This window comes from Rhinoderma darwinii, chromosome 3 (genome assembly GCF_050947455.1).
Source record: "Rhinoderma darwinii isolate aRhiDar2 chromosome 3, aRhiDar2.hap1, whole genome shotgun sequence".
Classification (NCBI taxonomy): domain Eukaryota; kingdom Metazoa; phylum Chordata; class Amphibia; order Anura; family Rhinodermatidae; genus Rhinoderma; species Rhinoderma darwinii.
The window spans coordinates 144,295,142-144,314,413 of record NC_134689.1 but is presented as its reverse complement, the minus strand read 5'-3'; the positions used below and the strand labels follow the sequence as shown (position 1 = coordinate 144,314,413).

Here is a 19,272-nt window from a genome sequence, read left to right as displayed (position 1 = left end):
ATAGTGAAGCAGCGCTGTCTTCCAGAATTGCTGACTGAATAACTTCACATTAATGACTAGATGTTCAGGGCGCGATAAGACAACGTGTCAGTAAGATACCAGGACTCTGCTGGGCAGGGCACACGTACACTGGGGCACACACAGCCGCGCACTTTCACCAGGTCCCCGCACTCCTTTATGTCCACACATAGAGACACACTGTACAGGGCAACGTCATGGAAAGATCTACGTCACGACCAATTAGCCAACGGGAACGGGCTGGTAGGCGTGTCTCTTTGTGGGGAGCGCGGTAGGCGCGCACACTGGCAGTGCCTGCTCCGGGGCGCGGACCAATGTCCAAGCGGAGGCGCTGAGGACGAGACGTCACAGCCCGGTGAGCGAGGACCACGTGACGGCCTGGGGCAGGGCAACTCTGAGGGGGTGTGAGGAGGGTTCTATGTCTTCTCGTACAGCGGCTTCCTACAGGCTCCTCCCAACGTGCAATTAAAAAATAGTGAGAGCCTTGGAGTTCCCCCTGTTGAGGCTGCAGTGTGAGCCGTGAGAGGGCTATGAGTGCTGGCAGTGCCAGTGTATGCTGCCAGGTAGAGCGGGTAGTGACAGGAGGATAGGTGTCACAGTCACGACTGAGTGCAGCAGCACCGTTCTGTGGGGTGAGCTGCTGGGCACGCTGAGTGAAGCTACCCGGGGAGGTGTGGGACGCTTGGCCGGCTCTGTGTTTGTCATTTCAGTCAGGTCTGTGCAGCTCGCCGGTCCTCCACCCCCTCCTCAGCCTGATCACCACTCCCCTCCTCCCTCCCCCATCAGTTCTCCAGCTTCTGCCGCCTTCAGTCTGCGTGTGAGGGAGAGAGCGGCCGGCGGGGGAGCCGGGGGACACCATGCTGTGATCAGGCGCCTCCTCTCTCCCCCACAACTAGACTCCCGGGACCGGGCTCCACCTGCATCGCCTCCTCCTCCTCGCACAGGTAAGCGGCCCAGGCTGTCATATAACGGAATGGAAGAGTCAGGAGTGGCTCCGCTGACTTCCATCCTCCAGACTTGTCCGTGTGCGCTGGACGTCTCCCCTGCCATATTGCCCGTGTCATTGACAGGTGCCGGCTGTGCCATTTGTACTGGTATGCCAGCCGCTGTCACCTCGCCTCATCCATCCACGTCTCCACACCGCCTCCCCCTTATTGTTTGTCAGACGTTTCTCAGCCAGATGCCTTCACAAGAGCAGGCCAGTCCGACTGCTGATGCCACCACAGGGGAGGAGGATGATGGTGGTGTTGGGTTTAGATGGATATGGCTGGTGTGGCGGCAGCGCAGGAATCGGGTTCAGCCGGTGTAAGTGGGCGCTTGGATACATGATGCCCCCTGTGCAGAGAGGGGGCACACCAGTTGAGTTCATGTGACAGTCCTAACCGGCTGATCTGTGGTTGCTTTGACCTTGAATGAGATCTGTACCTTTTATCTCTGTGAGGTAACCTTGGCAGTTTGTGGAGGGGTTTCCCTCGGTGTGCCCTAGTGTTGGGGAGTCCCCTTGATGCTGCAGGTCAGGGGGGTCAGTGCCTTTCCATGCACCTTGTGCCAGGCTCTGTTGGCTTTACACCCCAGATTTGTGGCAAGCGGTGTGGCTGCTGCTGCTGTTTAGTGTATCTGCTGTGAATATCCCGGTGTCAGTATATGATGTGTATGTACATCCTGATGGTACTGTCATCTGGAGCCTCGCTGCTGCTGCCGCTGCTAAATGAATTGTACTTGTGAACGTTTATGCCCGTGCTGGTCGGATTAAGTAGCTGGGATTAGTGTCCTGGCTGCTTACTATTTCAGATGGTGGTGAGCCTTCCTATGCTGGGGACACTGCCATAATCTGCAATTTAACCGCCACTACGTTTATTATGACACATTGCCTCTTACTCATTCCCTTTTATTTCTCATCCTCGTACTTAGAAACATCTGAAGGCCATGGATCTTTGATATAGCTGGATCAAGCTATTTATTTATACATCATACTACATTGTTTGACTTGTCTGTTGAATTTTCCTTCTATTTTGTGATCATTTTTTGCATGTCTGCCTCGTATATTGATAAATGCCTATGGAAAGGATGTACCAAGTCACCCTGTGTTACTAATCTTTGGGAACAGGGGTCGTGAAATGATGCAGGTTGTAGCCTAGACTGACCATTGCATCAATTCCAACCATTGTAGGTCTACTTGATGATGTATTTGGGCTTACTGTCATTGTCCACAGCGGCTATAGATGTCATAGACTAGATGCAGAGCCTCAGGGCTATGTCCCTGCTCATGTTTCATAGTGATGACAACAGTTTATTGACCGCATCGGGGTCATTTATTACAAAGTGACCTGTTATAAAAAAAAAAACCCTGTATACGAATGTCTATTTTTCCTCCTCAGAATGGTGAGATCTTCAGGTGATCAGTCGTTTTGCTGAGCTTTGATCTTCTACTCCTCACAGTTCTTGACTATTTCCAGTGTGCTTTAGATTAGGAGTCCTCGGGGTGGAGGTTGCACATATCATTGTCATTATGGATCTTTTGGCTATGAGCGGCTTGTATGGATGCTTCTGTGTTCTGCTGGTTTATCACCTATAATCGTAATGTGGTTAATATATAAGAGGTTTTCCTTTTATTATTGTACTTTTTTATCCAGTGTGCTATTTAGGAACCAGCCCAGTTGATAGTCTTTCCTACACGGCAAGGCGCCGTCATGTGGCTACCGTCGTGTTGTCGGATGTTGTAATAGTCAGTTTGATCATTTATTCTGTGGGGTAGAATGGCTTATAAAATAATTGAAGTGTGTTCACCTCCAACGACTTTGCCCACTTTCTAGTTTGAGAATTTTGTAGTATTACATGCCTGAAATTTGTTTATGATTTCGTGATATTATCTTTTTATTTCTGCTTTGTCATTAAGGCAAGTAGGTCTAGGAAAGCTGTGGACACCAGGCATTTACCTGACACCAAGTTAAAAATGTAGGGCTTTTCCTGGCTGCCATGACAACCGCGTACGCCTGTCGTCATTCATTTGTAATTTTGAAGGTGCTAGTTCACTGGTTCTCCGGCTTCACCATTGAAAGTATAAGAACGTAGGATCGGATCGGCCATTGTTGTAAGGAACACTTTTGGAAAATGAGTAGGGTTGAGGGCACCTACTGTCGTTGCATCAAGAGTATGCAGAGTGGTTTCCGTTTTGTGCCTCTCAGTAATAAAATGCACAAATGAATGTGAAACACGAATGCAAATTGACAGAGGGAAGTGAGAAACACCCTGATAGATTTTTAGCTATTACATATAATCCAGATTTTGTGCCCAAACAGTGTTTTTTTTTAAGGCACAACATGATTTCTTGAAGCTCCTTATTCAATATAACGGGTTTCCTAAATCCTAAGCGTTTCATGCTTGCCTACGCTGGACACTTGGGATTATTCTCCAGGTGACATTAACGTTTCTTGTCGATATTTGCCTAGCATGGTAAATGTACATTCAACGTTAGGTCTAAGGAAATGTGCTGCTAACAGATAGCAGTTACACGTTGTACATAGACATAGCAGTTACACGTTGTACATAGACATAGCAGTTACACGTTGTATATAGACATAGCAGTTACACGTTGTACATAGACATAGCAGTTACACGTTGTACATAGACATAGCAGTTACACGTTGTACATAGACATAGCAGTTACACGTTGTACATAGACATAGCAGTTACACGTTGTACATAGACATAGCAGTTACACGTTGTACATAGACATAGCAGTTACACGTTGTACATAGACATAGCAGTTACACGTTGTACATAGACATAGCAGTTACACGTTGTACATAGACATAGCAGTTACACGTTGTACATAGACATAGCAGTTACACGTTGTACATAGACATAGCAGTTACACGTTGTACATAGACATAGCAGTTACACGTTGTACATAGACATAGCAGTTACACGTTGTACATAGACATAGCAGTTACACGTTGTACATAGACATAGCAGTTACACGTTGTACATAGACATAGCAGTTACACGTTGTACATAGACATAGCAGTTACACGTTGTACATAGACATAGCAGTTACACGTTGTACATAGACATAGCAGTTACACGTTGTACATAGACATAGCAGTTACACGTTGTACATAGACATAGCAGTTACACGTTGTACATAGACATAGCAGTTACACGTTGTACATAGACATAGCAGTTACACGTTGTACATAGACATAGCAGTTACACGTTGTACATAGACATAGCAGTTACACGTTGTACATAGACATAGCAGTCTTTTCGTGCATCTTTTCTAGTACATATCTCAGGATAATTGGCAACTAAAGTGTAGTGTTTTACGTCTCAAGTTTTTTTTTAATTGCATGCAGTTTAATGGCTCCGTGAACAGATTGTAATATCTAAAAGTCTGTCACAGTCTTAGATCTGTAATAAAACCTGTAGCATCGAGAAAAAGTGGGGGGAAAAATAAATATATATATATATATTTTATTATTTTATTTTTTTTTTCTTTCATTCATGGTAGTTTATCTCTATTCAGTATGTAGTAATCTAAACAGTAGAGGTGATTTTTTTTTTTTGGGGTGATCTATGTTCGCTAATGATGTATTGCCCTTAAGTCTTGTTTGCAGAGTGGAATACCCTGGGTATGATTTAGCTTGGCTGTTTCTACTTTCACGTTTGTAAGTAGAGCTGAATCATAGAAGGGGATATTCTGGTGTTATGTATTAATAATTACGGGATTAGCTGTGTGGCTCCTTGACTTGTGTTCTGCCCCTCGTGCCTTGATAAAGTGCTGCTGCCTTGTTCATGGCTCACACAAGTGCCTTGGCACTGACCTCATTGCTTGCCAGTGCATTATTACTACTTTCAGAGCATCCTTTGTTACAGAACTTTGGGTTAGTTTGTATCAAGTTGCATATTAGGAGCTTGTGACATGGACTGCATGTGACTGAAATAGAGCTGAGGTTTGCAGAAAGGCCATCTATATATGTCACAAGCTTTTGTCATTAGGATTCCATTAGTACAACTTCTCAAGTCACCTGTTTTTCAGGTTTTATTGCTGACATTTTCCAAAACTTCTCTCATGAAATGTTCGTTATATAACCAGTGTTTCTTTATATGAAATGTTTTTTTTTTTTGTTAAGCATTGTCTTCCTGACTTGGTACACTTGGGGTGTAAGTAGTTTTTCACTTGTTTTTATTTTATTGTAAGTACAGCAGTTGTATGTAGTGTAGATTTTAATGTAAAATCTGATCAGTGTCTCTAATTGGTCACATTTCCGTGTTAAAGCATGTGCCATTTTAATATGATTACAGGGTAACGGCTGGAATAAAAAAAACAAAAGGCACTGGCTAGCCTGGATCATAAAACAAGGTTTATACTTATTGCCATCTAGGCTTTGGAAGTAAAAACGGAATAGGGTGGGTTTTACCATAAGGGCTTGTACGCACGTAACGGAATTGCTGCAGAAAATTCCGTTGGAAGTAGCAGACATTCCGCTGCGGAAAAAAGACATAATTTCCTGCATTTTTTTTACTTCAGAAAATGGTGTGGATTTTGCTGCGTTTTTCTCAATGTTGGGAGATGGTGACATTTCCTCAGAAAAATGCAGCAATTCTGTTCACTTTCCACAGCAGGAATTGCTGCGGTAAGAAAAATACGCACCGCAGGTCAATTTCTGGTCTGAATTTTTAGGCAGCGTGTGGATGAGATTTGTTAAACCTTCACCCACTTTGCTGCTACTGTATTCTGCTGCGCATATTTTCCGTCCGCAATTCCGGACGGAAAATACGCAGCAATTCTGCTACGTGTGGACGAGCCCTAAGGGTTTCGGGTGGGCAGAATGCAATGGTTTTATGTGAATCAGTCTTAGGCTGGGTTCACACGAGCACATTAACGTCCGTAATGGACGGACGTATTTCGGCCGGAAGTCCCGGACCGAACTCAGCGCAGGGAGCTGGGCTCCTAGCATCATAGTTATGTATGACGCTAGGAGTCCCTGCCTCTCCGTGGAACTACTGTCCCGTACTGAAAACATGATTACAGTACGGGACAGTTGTCCTGCAGCGAGGCAGGGACTCCTAGCATCGTACATAACTATGATGCTAGGAGCCCAGCTCCCTGCGCTGAGTTCGGTCCGGGACTTCCGGCCGAAATACGTCCGTCCATTACGGACGGTAATGTGCTCGTGTGAATCCAGCCTTAGGGTATGTTCACACGCTGAGCCAAAAACGTCTGAAAATACGGAGCTGTTTTCAAGGGAAGACAGCACTTGATTTTCAGACGTTTTTCGCAGCGTTTTTTCGGCCGTTTTTGGAGCTGTTTTCAATAGTCTATGAGAAAACGGCTCCAAAAACGTCCCAAGAAGTGCCCTGCACTTCTTTTGATGAGGCTGTAATTTTACGCGTCGTCTTTTGACAGCTGTCAAACGACGACGCGTAAATTACAGGTCGTCGGCACAGTACGTCGGCAAACCCATTCAAATGAATGGGCAGATGTTTGCCGACGTATTGTAGCCCTATTTTCAGACGTAAAACGAGGCATAATATGCCTAGTTTACGCCTGAAAATATTTTGTGTGAACCCAGCCTTTTTGTGATCACCTCGCTGCACGTTCCTCATTTTGTACTTTATATATTTCTTGTTTTGGCTTTTTGAGATCTTTTGACATTTTATCATCATAGAAACAGGATTAATTCTAGATCTCATTTGTTTGTCAATGGTAAATAAGGTTTAGCATAAAGTGTATAACGTCCTTGTAGTAAGTTTTCATTCCTGCATGACCTCCTCATTCATACTAGCCACATGTGTTTGCCTGTATTATGTTACTGATCACAGTAGTTGGCAGTTATGAAATATTCCATCTCTCCATAGAGGTGTACATGTAGCAGTCCAAGCATTCATACTAGCAATACAAATCTAGATCGGTGTGATAAAACATACATATTTTCAACGTGGTTAACGTTTGCCCTCACCTTTGTTTTTCAGGGCATGCACATTTTTTAATTTTCTTCTAGCAAGAATTCTAAGCCAATGCACAAGTGTTTCAGACCAAGTATTTCTCCTGAGGCATGTACAGTACTGTATTGGAATTTTGAGGTCATGCAAGGTCACTTTGCCTAAAATAGAAGTCTGTTACCTGTTGCTGGCAGTTATGTGCATCATATAGAATTAGTAGTTTATGCAAATTGTTCCAGGGGTAAAACAGTTGTAATTTTCAGTATATAAAAAAAAAAAAAAAAAAAAAAAAGTTTCCCTGATGTGAAAGATTAGCATTTCAATGATAGAACTGATAGGTTCCATTCCCCTGACACAGAATGTCCTGAGGCCTCCACAATCTGCCTCCATCTTTATCAGTCAAACATGTTGTTGTCATTTCCACTCAGATGCCCCTTTGTTGCAGTTTTTGCCACCTGTCTATTGTTGCACACATTCTTGTTTTGTATCATTGCATGGCATCGGGTATCTGAAAACATAGCAGCTTGCTTTGCATTGTGTACACTGGCAGCGTATGGTGCATACTAGGCATTACCATGGCAGGAGTTTGTTTTACTTCTGAATAAATAACACACTTTTAGGAGTATGGAGTTCTGTAGAGATCATATTATTCATAGATATAAAGTTGCTGCCCAAGTGTTGCCGTTGAATTCCGCAGTCTTTTTAATCTTTACTAATAGTTAAAATATAGCATTCTGAATCGGTAACTTTGCGTTCTTTTGATACGTTCTGTTGTGGGAGCCCTGGACTGTCAAAATTGTCTTATAATTAAAGCTTTGAAAGAGAAGATGGTGATATAGATCAACCTTATGTTGTATGTTTCAACATGCATGCTCAAATCAGGCCGGTGGAGGAGAGGCCGCAACAACAACAACAACTTTACAGCAATTATTATTTTTTTTCTCTGCCTTGTGCAGTTCCTCTATTATTCCTCCTGAAATGTATGAATAATTTGCCAACTGGGCGTAACCATTCCCCTGGTCAATGGGACATGTCCCTACATCGTCCAATCAGTGCTGACAGTGTCACTGTGTAGGGACGCACCTTAATGACACGGGTAATAATGCCCAGTGTCCATTCATGTTTCCAGGAGGAAAACCAGCAAAACACAGAACTGTATGTAAAAGGGCTCCAGCATGGGGAATGCAAGTATTTACTCCAATAGAACTGTTAGGATTCCTCTGAGATCTGTCACCTGAGGTTGTCTTATGGCAGCAATAAACTGCCAGCTGATTTTGCCTATACCTGTTTTCTGTGGGAAACTAGCTAGGGTGACCATTCTGGTTTGCACTCTTTTATGTAAGAAAGGTGAGCACTGTAAATTTAGACAAGCACCGCAAGCTCTCCCGCCACCAGCACTCACAGGTGTGTCAGAAGGACCGAATGGAGTCTTGCTTGGTATTATTAGTATTATTATTATTTAACAAATTATTATTTTTTAATATATTTTTATAAACTGCTTTTGGTAGCCATTATGGTATGCACTGACGGAAGAGCGTGTGTGTATCTTTTTAGGAATCTCTATATTCTATTTACCTCCTTCAGCCCCAGATTTTCCAATTCCCCAAGTCTGCACTTTAGAGTAGTGCCTTTAGTTGGCGAAGGGGGGGGGGGGGGTACTACAGAAATAACAACATAAAACCTGCATCTAGAGATTAGATACAGTCCCGTTTCTGCAATTACATTTATATAGTAATGGCCTAATAACTAATAAACTGTAACTATGAAGTGGACCTGACCGGTATTCACTTCCATGATATCTCAGGTGATTGGGGTCGTACGTCAGTGCAATGATCTCTTTACCCTGCATGTGTCTTTTTTACACTACAGAAAACTGTTCTCCGTAGTTCTCCTGTATATGTACCAGCACCTGTGAAGTTCAGAGTAGATCCACTCTTCACTCATTTATTAGGGGATTGCTTTCACGACCGTTTACTAATATACAGAGATATGTGACTGAATAGTACAGTTTAGGAGTGGGCAGATATCAATAGTCCTGTGTCACTCAGCAGTAGCAAACGAATAGTTCACTTTTATTAATCACTAGATAGATATCCAGGGCAAAACATTCAAAAAAAGTGGGTTCTACATATCCATAGGTATGATGGTAAGACTCTGGGGAGACAATAAAGGAGGACAGGGGAACTAATGTACAAACAAGCCCTGGCACGCCAGAACTTCGGAATCTGGTCAGAGTGAGTGACGCCATCTGGGATCAAGCTGCTATTGCATACTGTTACCTTTTTGGTTTTGTGGGGTTTGTTTTTGTACATTTGTCATTCTACCACCCAATTCATATCACTTTATCGTATGTTTATTGGTGTTTTCTTGGAAGCCTTATTGGGCCCTGATGAACCCTTTTGTTGTGGGGAAATGCGTCAGGACGCCTATCTAGGGAATCGTGAGGGGGCACTAGGTCTAGAGGACAGGGTCGCCCATGTTTGCGGCGGGTGCTCTGTTAATCAGTATATACAGGGCCAGCATAAGGACTATATTGACTCGCAGCATTGGTTTTACCTGTCCTCCTTTATTGTTATCCCTACTGCTCCCCCTCTACACTGTCTTACCATCATACCTATGGGTATGTAGGACCAACTTTTTTGACTGTTTTTTTGCTTTGGATATCTTTTTCTCTTGTTTGCAACAACTCCGGTATAAGGCCACGCAAGCCAAGTCACATATCACTATTGATCTACCAGTATAAAAAAAACATAGATCCAGCAGCCTCCAAAGTGGAAATCTCTTTTTATTCACCCATATGAATAAAATGCCTTTCACTTTATCCACGTTTTCTTTGAAGTGGTGCCTCCTCTTTGGACTTTTCTAATTGTGGGACGCTGAGTTGTGGGTCCCGGGAGTAATTGCACCCGTAATCCAATGACTGCTGCTTTCTTTAGGTCTTTTATTAATTATTGATCTAGTTTTGGCCTAGAGATTGTTGTGCATAATAGTGGCCTTACTGGCGTTTTACCATAATGAATATTTGTTTTCAGCTATTTACAGGATAGATGACAAATGTCTGATTGGGGAGGGTCCAACCACTGGGAACCCCACTAGTCCTCAGAACAGGCTGACCTTGCTGTCCCTGTGAGCCCCATATGAGTTTAGTGGTACTGCACGTGCTCATCCACCGCTCCATTCACTTCTATGGGGTTGCCAAGCGTTATTTTCAGCAGCCACATAGAAATTAATGGAGCTGTGACAGAGCATGCGGCAATACCGCTCCATTCATATGGGGCTCACTGGGACGGCAAGGTAAGCTTGTGATCGGTAGGGTCCCATCGGTCAGACCCCCACCAATCAAATATTTATCACCTATGCTGTGGATAGGGAATATATATTGATTATGGTAAACCCCTTTAGGGTAGCCGTACACATTAGATAGAAGTTGGTTGAACCAATGAATGAACGATTGTTACACCGATGTATCCATATACATTTTAGTCCATATTGGCGGTTAGTCATTCAAACTGGCAATACGTGGTCACTGACACTGGAAGGACGACCAATTTTTCAGTGTGGAACAGTCACGGCGAAAACGCAAGCAACCGTATGTATAGACATTATTTGTTGCACATACCAAATTTACACTACAATGACATTGTATGGGATTTTATAAAAAGCCCATTCACACAGCAGTTTTTTCCCCTTCAAATTTTGAAACTTGCCACATCTGCTATTGCCACAGATTTTAAGGTTTGTGTGTAAAGGAGGATATCCATGACCGATTCTGCAGCGGAATAATCAACCGCATCTAAACGTACCCTAAGGGTGCAGGCACATTGCAGATTTTGTTGCCGGAATTTGTTGTGACAATCATTTCCATTCATCTGAATTGGGTTGTTTCCGCAACAGGTGCATGGATTTCTGCAAGTTCCATTCAGAAGAATGAAATTGGTTTTCAGGTGCAGAGATTTTGCATGCGTTTTAAAAAAATATCCAAAACAAGAATTGGATCCAGGATAAGAGACACTTAAAAGGGGTTCTCTGGGCATTTTATATTTATGGCCTATCCTTAGTATAGGTTATCAATATCCGCTGTAATCGCAGGCATAACCGCTACAGATGTGTAAGGCGCTGTGCCTGGTAAACACTGAAGATCGGTGGGGGTGCTGGGAGTTGGACCTCATCGATCTGATTTCGGTGACCTATCCGAATTTAAACCATCAGTATAAAATGCTTTGAGAACCCCTTTTTAGGCCACTCACAGAATTTTTCTGGCAATTTAAGCTGCATAAAAAAAGCTTCTAAAAATTCTAGCGTTCTTAAAATTTAACATGTTTGTTTTTTTTATGCCATATTTAGTGGCTTTTCAAATTTTTTTTTTTGTGTCATTTTGTACGTGCACTTTTTTTTTTTTTTTGAGGTGGTTTTGATATCTTATAGAGAAGCCCATAAGAAAAACACCTAAGCGCCATACCCAATTCATGCTGTCTTTGTGGGGGAAAAAAAACGCCACTGACCACAAAATTTCCTTAAACGCCAAAGTTGTATACAGTGTATTTTATATTTTTACTATAGACTTCTGGCTGCACTAAAAAGCTCATATAAAAGCTGCTAGAAATGGCATAATAAAATGCACAATAACGCAGCCAAATGCGTGAATCTGGCTATATATATATATATATATATATATATATATATATATATGTACACACACACACACTTTTTTTTTTTTTTTTTTTTTTTCAGATTCGCTTCCGTTCCTGTTTGTGGCATAAAAAAAATACATGCATAATCTGCACTGTGTGAATAAGGCCTAATAGCTTGGAAATAAGATGCAGCATTTATTGAAATCTCTATACTTTTAAGCCTCTTCATCAGTAAATGACAGCTTCCTAAGGCCCTGGTCACACTTTTTCTTTTGGGCGCAGATTTGTGAATCGGAAACCGCGCTTGAATCCATGCCAAAAAATGTCCGAAATCGCCCCCATTGATTTCAATTGGAGGCAGGGGTGTTTTTTTTTTTTTTTTTTTGCTCGGGGGGAAAGAAAGAGCAGCATGCTTCTTGCAGTGGTTTCCGCGTCTGACCTCCCATTGCAATCAGTGGGAGGTGGAAAAACCCTGCGGCGCTAGTTTCTTAGCGTTTTTTTGTGCTTTTTTTGCCCGCGTTCATTGCATTTGCTTCAATAGTCGCAGGCGAAAAATGTGACAAAAAAAGTGCAGACATGTCAATCTGACTCAAAATTCCTGAAGGAATTCTGAGGTAGATTTTTTTTTTTTCTGCCTACAAAAAAAACTGTGTGAACAGGACCTAACCGTGGTGTGTGTGTGTGTGTGTGTGTGTGTGTGTGTGAGATATTTATTTTTTCTTTCTTTCAAATTTGTCTTGAGTATTTGGTATGTCCGTTTTAATCTAAGGTGCTACTAGTGTGCTTAAGTACTAATCTCCATCTGGAGTTTTATTCCAACCATATAGTCAGATGCTCTGTTTCTGGTATTTTTAGTACTGGGGAATGGAAATATATATTCTTCGGCCATTACTGGTGACCCAATTTAATAACTGTCAAATGTCATTGTTTGTTTTCTTTTGTGTTAGCATGACTTTAATAAATATGTATGTATACATATTAGGGATGTCACGATACCAGAATTTGGACTTCGATACCGATACTTCGTTTAGTATTGCGATTTCGATGCTTTGCCAACCGTAATAATAAAAAAAAGTTCAAGTTCTTCCCTTTTCTGATGTGAGGCGCGTGGTGTGATGATGAATTTAACCTACACGTGCCTCACATTAATAGTAATTAACCCCATCATGTTTCCCAGTCATAATGGGTTAATATGTAAGGTACATGATGGGGTTAATTACTATTAATGTGAGGCACATGGAGGTTAAATTCATCATCACACCTTGTGCCCCACAATAAGTGATAGAAAGCAGTTTTTATTTAATTTTTTTTACAGCGTACACATCATAAATGACGCAAAAAAATTGTTGTGCAGGTTATTACGGCCGCGCCAATACTGAATGTGTGTGTGTTTTATGTATTGAGACTAATTTTAATGTTTATTGTAAAAAAGGTGTACGTGTATTTTTTTATTTAACATTACTTTTGTTTTTACTTTATTTTTTAAACTTTAATGTACTGCCATATATCTATATTACAGTACATTAGCCTGTGTACTGATAGTATACAGGCAGTTGTTAGGGCATACCCAAGTATGCCCTAACAGGAAATATGGTAGGACAGCCCTGGGGTCCTTCAATGGACCCTGGGCTGTCTGCCCATATATGGTATGTCCCTGTGAAGCGATCCAAGGGGCATCCCCCCTTCTCATTTTCCCCTGAATGCTGTAGTCCGCTGTGATCGCAGCATTCACGGGAATAACGGCGGAGATGAGGTTTCTCTGATCTCCGCCAGCGGGTCTGCGGCTGTGTAATACAGACATTGCCCCGCTCCTGACAGGAAGTGCGTGCGCGGTCAGCATGAGGGGAAGCGGCGGTTCAGATACTGAAGACAGAACATGGGGGTGTTTTGCAGTGCGCCCGCCATGTTCTGTCTTCAGTGCCGCCGCTCATTAGTGCAGCGCCGGCCGCATCGCATCATCCTGATCATCTCAGCTACTTTTCTCTTGTATAGCTAAAGAGCAGATTTCTCAGCATCAACAGGGAAAAAAAAGTTCGATATCAGGACTCAGGAGCACAGCAATGACTATCACACAGCCGCAGCCCCACTCTCATACATTAATGTGTTACTATACTGAGCTGTGCGGCCGCACAGCTAAGTATTGAAATACATGTAATAACGGTATCGAACCGTTAGGGGATGCAGAGTATCGAAACAGTATCGAAGTTTCGATGCATCGTGGATCCCTAATATATATAATGTGCTACATTTTTAGAAATGCTCATTTGGTTAGAGTTGAAAACAACGACACAGATCACTTTTCGTTAGGCTATGTTCACACGGCAAACCAAAAACTGCTGAGAATACGGAGCTGTTTTCAAGGGTAAACAGCTCCTGATTTTAAGCCAATTTTTAAGCAACCTACGTTTTTTTTTTAGCGGTGTTTTTTTACAGGCGTTTTAAGAGCTGTTTTTTTATTTTTATTGAGCAATGAAAAACGGCTCCAAAAAACGGCTCAAGAAGTGACATGCGCTTCTTTTTACAAAGCGTTGGAACGGAACGCTGTTTTACCCATTGAAATCAATGGGCAGATGTTTGGAGGCTTTCAGCCCCCCTCATTTGTAGACTGTTTTTTGGGGCATTTATGGCGGAAAAACTGCTGAAAATAGCCATTGTGAACATGCCCTAGGAGGGATAACTTGGCTAAATTCAGCTACTTTTTATCTTGTATAGCTAAAGAGCAGATTTCTCAGCATCAACAGGAAAAAAAAGTTAGATTTGATGTGACTCATAACTTCTGTTATCACTGCACGGCATGCACTTTGTACTTTTGCATTTCAGTTGTAATTTGCTTGTATGTTCCTGTTTTTTTGTTTTTAGGGGTGTAGGTTTGGTGTGTGTTCGAAGTTCTGTTTCTTAAAGAGATATTCCCTTAGGCCTCATGCACACGAACGTAAAAACGCCCGTAACTACGAATTGTAATTACGGGCCCATAGACTTACGGGAAAGTGCCCGTGCCGTTGAAAAATATAGAACATGTCCTATTTCAGGCTGTAATAACGGCACGGGCAGGCCCATAGAAGTCTATGGGGCTCCCGTAATTACGGGTGGCTACGTGTGTGCACCCGTAATTACGGGAGCGTTGCTAGGCGACGTCAGGGGATAGTCACTGTCCAGGGTGCTGACAGAGTTAACTGATCGGCAGTAACGCTTTCAGCACCCGAGACAGTGACTACCGCTGGAGTTAATAGTATTAAAAGTTTACTTACCTGCTTCTTCCTCCTGGGATGACTTTTCATCCCATGTAACCGCTGCATCGGTCATATGGACTGCCGCGTCATCCAGGGAGGTCTGACTCTATGTCAAAAGAGGGACGCGTCACCAAGACAACTGTACGTATGAACTTCTTTTACTTACAATCGCTGCGGAAACTCTGCCCAAAAGGGCTGCCCCTTCTCTCTTTCAAGCACTGATAGAGAGATGGGGCTGCCGATTAGTGCAGAGAAAACGGGTCTGTAAATATGGGTGGAAAACTGGTGACACCGGACCCGTATCTACTGGCACAGGTCCGTAAATACTTGTGGAATACGGGCCGAATACGTGTGACCAAGGACCCGTATTTACGGGAGGAAAAAATAAGTTCGTGTGAGGCCTAAGTGACATGACATCACCTTATAAGATTTACCATCCCTTCACAATCAGTCTGGGTCTCCAATGATCCTAAGAGTATGTTCACACGGCTTATTTACGGACGTATTTCGGGCGTTTTCCGCCTCGATTTACGTCCGAAAATGTGGCTCGATAACGTCGGCAAACATCTGCCCATTCAATTGACTGGGTCTTACGATGTTCTTTTCCGACGGTCATTTTTTTTACGCCCCGCTGTCAAAAGGCGGGGCGTAAAAAAGACGCCCGTGTCAAAGAAGTACCTGTCACTTCTTCAGACGTAAATCGAGCCGTTTTCCATTGACTCCATGGAAAAACAGCTCCATTTACGTCCGTAATTGACGCAGTGAAAAAGCGCCTCAACATGCCATTACGCCTGAAATTACGGAGCTGTTTTCTCCTGAAAACAGCCCCGTAATTTCAGCCGTAACGGACACTGCCGTGTGAACATACCCTTAGAATTAAGGGGCTGCAGTTCTGATTTAAGTGAATGGGGCTGTTCTGCAGTTCCCAGCTCAGTCGGGTGGCTGGAAGCACAACTGTGCAGGAAAAGCTTAGAAAGGAACACAGTGATAAATCAGCACTGTGGCCCCTCCATTCTCAGGATTGCTGAGGATTCCACATTTTGGACCTCACCATTCATAAAGTGATGGCATATTTTAGCGATGTACCATCACTTTATAAGATACCATATTAATTATGGTAAACTATAGTAAATAGGATTTAAAAAGCAATTTGTGTTTCTTGAAAGGCAGTTTCTGGTAGTCTTAGAACTGTGCGGTTTATAAAACTACGTGTGCTTAAAAACAAAAATTGTTTAGTCACTTGGTTTTCTGCCACACTGCAAAATGTGAAAGTAACCTAAATTAAATCTCCTATCCTATAATAAAAAGTTAATTCCGGCATTTATATGATGCTTATTAGGAGCTCTCCTCCTCAACCACTGCTTGCGTGTTTTTAGAAGAACATCGATATCCATGACCAGCACTCCTGAACTCTGGTATGTCAGTATACCTTTTTTTAAATGTATCTTTTTTGAAGGATGCGATATTGTCGTAGACTATGATATTCCATCCTGATGAACTCTGCAAAAAATTAAACAATCGTTATACGTTTGGTTAACGTGGGAACCTACAGGTGACAGATATCACTGTATGTCATCAGTCACAGGTCTATGTTAAAGGTATACGTCGGGAAGCTCCTTACATCCCTGTCCATATATGATCAGTGACATCAGAAGCTTCCCAGGGCCAAAGTCCCCTGTCACAGCGCTTCTGACGCTCTGGCCGGGGACTCTGGCATTGTAATTCTCCTTATGTTAACCATGACATCAGGAGCTTCCCCATGTACGTCGCTTCAGGTAGCGCTCTTGCCAGAGTAGTTTAGGCTACATTTGCCACTGTATGCCAATGTAGTGAGATACATTGAAGCCTTTCGTCAGATGAAGACATCACGAGTTCTTGCGATGCATACCGCCGATGAAAGGCAAAAACGTGATATGAACTGTCTTTGCCTTTTATAGGCATCAAATATATGGCTTTATTTAAAGCGTTGCTATCTTGTGTGTGTGTGTGTTAGGGATGCGTGTGTGTGTGTGTGTGTGTGTGTGTGTGTGTATATATATATATGTGTGTGTCTAATCCATGCTTTTACCTTTCCAGTGCAGTTTACAAAATGAAAGTTAACTCTGGTCTCTGTTGGTTATAGTTCACCTTTTAAGACACTTGATACAGAATGCCTATAATATCAAGTAATCTTCTGCATTTTTTCACAGTTTTAGTTTCTCATTGTTTGGGTTTCTGCCTGGACAATATTTGAAGCCTAAACGTTAGCCATATAGTCTTTTGCAACTTCTGTCCGACATCAGTTTGTCTAAACTAATCCGTGCTAGGTAGGACTGGCAGAGTTACTCACATAAACAGTGCAAGGTAGGACTGGCAGTCACTCACATAAACAGTGCAAGGTAGGACTGGCAGAGTCACTCACATAAACAGTGCAAGGTAGGACTGGCAGAGTCACTCACATAAACAGTGCAAGGTAGGACTGGCAGAGTCACTCACATAAACAGTGCAAGGTAGGACTGGCAGAGTCACTCACATAAATAGTGCAAGGTAGGACTGGCAGAGCGAGAGAGGGAATAAGCAGAGGTGTCTCCTCACAGGTTAATAAAGGATGCGACATGTTGGATCCTTCTTTCCCATGGCGGCAGATGTCAGGGGATGAATTAATTACGATTTCATTCTTGTTTATGCACTAAACTCTTATGGTTCTCTGTGATTCATACACTGCCAATCTCTGGTAATGTATCAAACCTTTACTGAAGTGACTGGGAAGAAGTTAACACCATATTCAGTGTTCTTGTGCAGTCTCAAATAAGGCATTAACACATTGGAAGTGAACAGTATCAGCTAGACAGATGGTAGCGAATGCATAGTTCTGCCAGCAGCAAACACCATTTTTAGTCATCCTCACACATACTAGAGGAGCAGATGGAGTTGCTCAGTAGAAAATAAGTTTAATTTTACCAAACCTTTCTTTTAAAGTGTAACTTGGGAACCCAGCAGTGCTTGTGTATATGCGAAGATCCCGTATGCATTTACAATGAGGGCTCCTGCATACATAACATGCAGCACATAGTGGCTACCCATCCGTATCACGGACCGGTAGCTGCTCAGTAGCGCTTGTGGTGCTACCAGGACGCACTGTACTCTCCCCCAGAAGTATTGGCCCATAGCAGGCTTTTGGTGCTGTAGTAAGGATTCATGCCACATAGATTTGTAATACTATCGTGTGCATGAGGCCTTTTGATGTCGTTTTTTTTTTTTAAAGTTTTGAGTACTTAATCAAATGAATCTATTTGAACAGCAGCATAGCTTGGATGTCCTGGCTCCCAGTGGAAAAACACTCTATGTAAAAGGCTTTTGGGGGAATTTATCAGCCTTTCTATGCCAGTTTTCTGGTGCAAAAAAGTTGCAGAAGGCCCAAAAGTACTAATTTGCCTTAAAAATTTAGAACTTTGGGCATTTTATGCCACCTTTGCCTTTTTTGAAAACGGGTGGGGCATAACAAAAGGGGAAGGGCCACCACGGCCGGACAGATAAACTATAATTTACGCTAGAAAAATGGTGTAAATTATAGTGGGAATTTACACCTAGCTGGCAGTAGATGTGTTGCATCTTGATCCAGCAATTTTTTTTAAGACTGGCGTATGAAACGCCGGTCTGAATAGATCTTCACCTTTGACTATACCTTGTCTTTATAAAGTAAAATAATCACACATTAGGGCCTTGTTAAGATTGCTGCTTAAAGGGACCCTCCAGTCAAAAAAATTCAATTGCTAAACTGCAAAATTATAGTTAACTTATCAAGTGTCCTTCTCTTTCTTGCTTCTGACTCCGTTCCCTCGTACCGGTCCCCGTTGTCCTGGATACAAGGTGGCCGTCGCTGTCTCAGACTTGCATATGTAGAGCGTTGTCTGCAAGATTAAGACACGCCCCCTCCTCCACTGCCCTCTGATGAACTAGCACTGATGACGTCCATCTCTGCTGACACTTCCCCTGCTGGGATCTTCACAGGAGTTCTGGCTACAGAGATCCTCACTGACCGCATCGGGGACGTCACGTCAAGAATCCGCTCCTTGTGGTAAGTATTTAATTGCATGCTTGTAACTGTCCTATATGTTTTATGGTCTTTTTTCTTAAAGATTTCCATGTCTTAGACTACGTCGCATTGTCGTACGATTTTCTATTTTACAAATAAAACGGTCACAGAGGACTGTGGTGGAGTGTTTAAATTACGTGTCTTCTGTCCCCCCCCCCCCCCATTAGTAATGCAGGTATCTGATCGACGCTGCTTCGTCACTATCGGTGGGGTTTTTGTCAGCCAGAGTTGTGCGATGTCCACCTTTGGTTGACTCTAACCCCTCCATATTATTCTCCGGTAGGCTTCGCACCAGGAGTACCCGGAAGAGCCAGAAACCATGAAGAGCGGCCCACCTAATGCGATAGAGTGCTCCTGGGGTGGCCGCAGGCTG

General features: G+C 42.8%; 1 protein-coding gene across 6 annotated transcripts in view; it reads left to right on the top strand.

The window, feature by feature from the left end:
- The first annotated feature begins 266 nt into the window (after window positions 1–266).
- ATP2B1 (ATPase plasma membrane Ca2+ transporting 1) overlaps window positions 267–19,272 on the top strand; it is a 151,390-nt gene continuing 132,384 nt past the window's right edge. For 2 of the 6 annotated variants that reach the window (XM_075856817.1, XM_075856813.1), the window contains exon 1: window positions 383–962. The gene's annotated coding sequence lies outside the window, so the exon portion shown is untranslated. The other 4 variants (XM_075856814.1, XM_075856818.1, XM_075856816.1 and 1 more) reach the window with 4 other exon arrangements.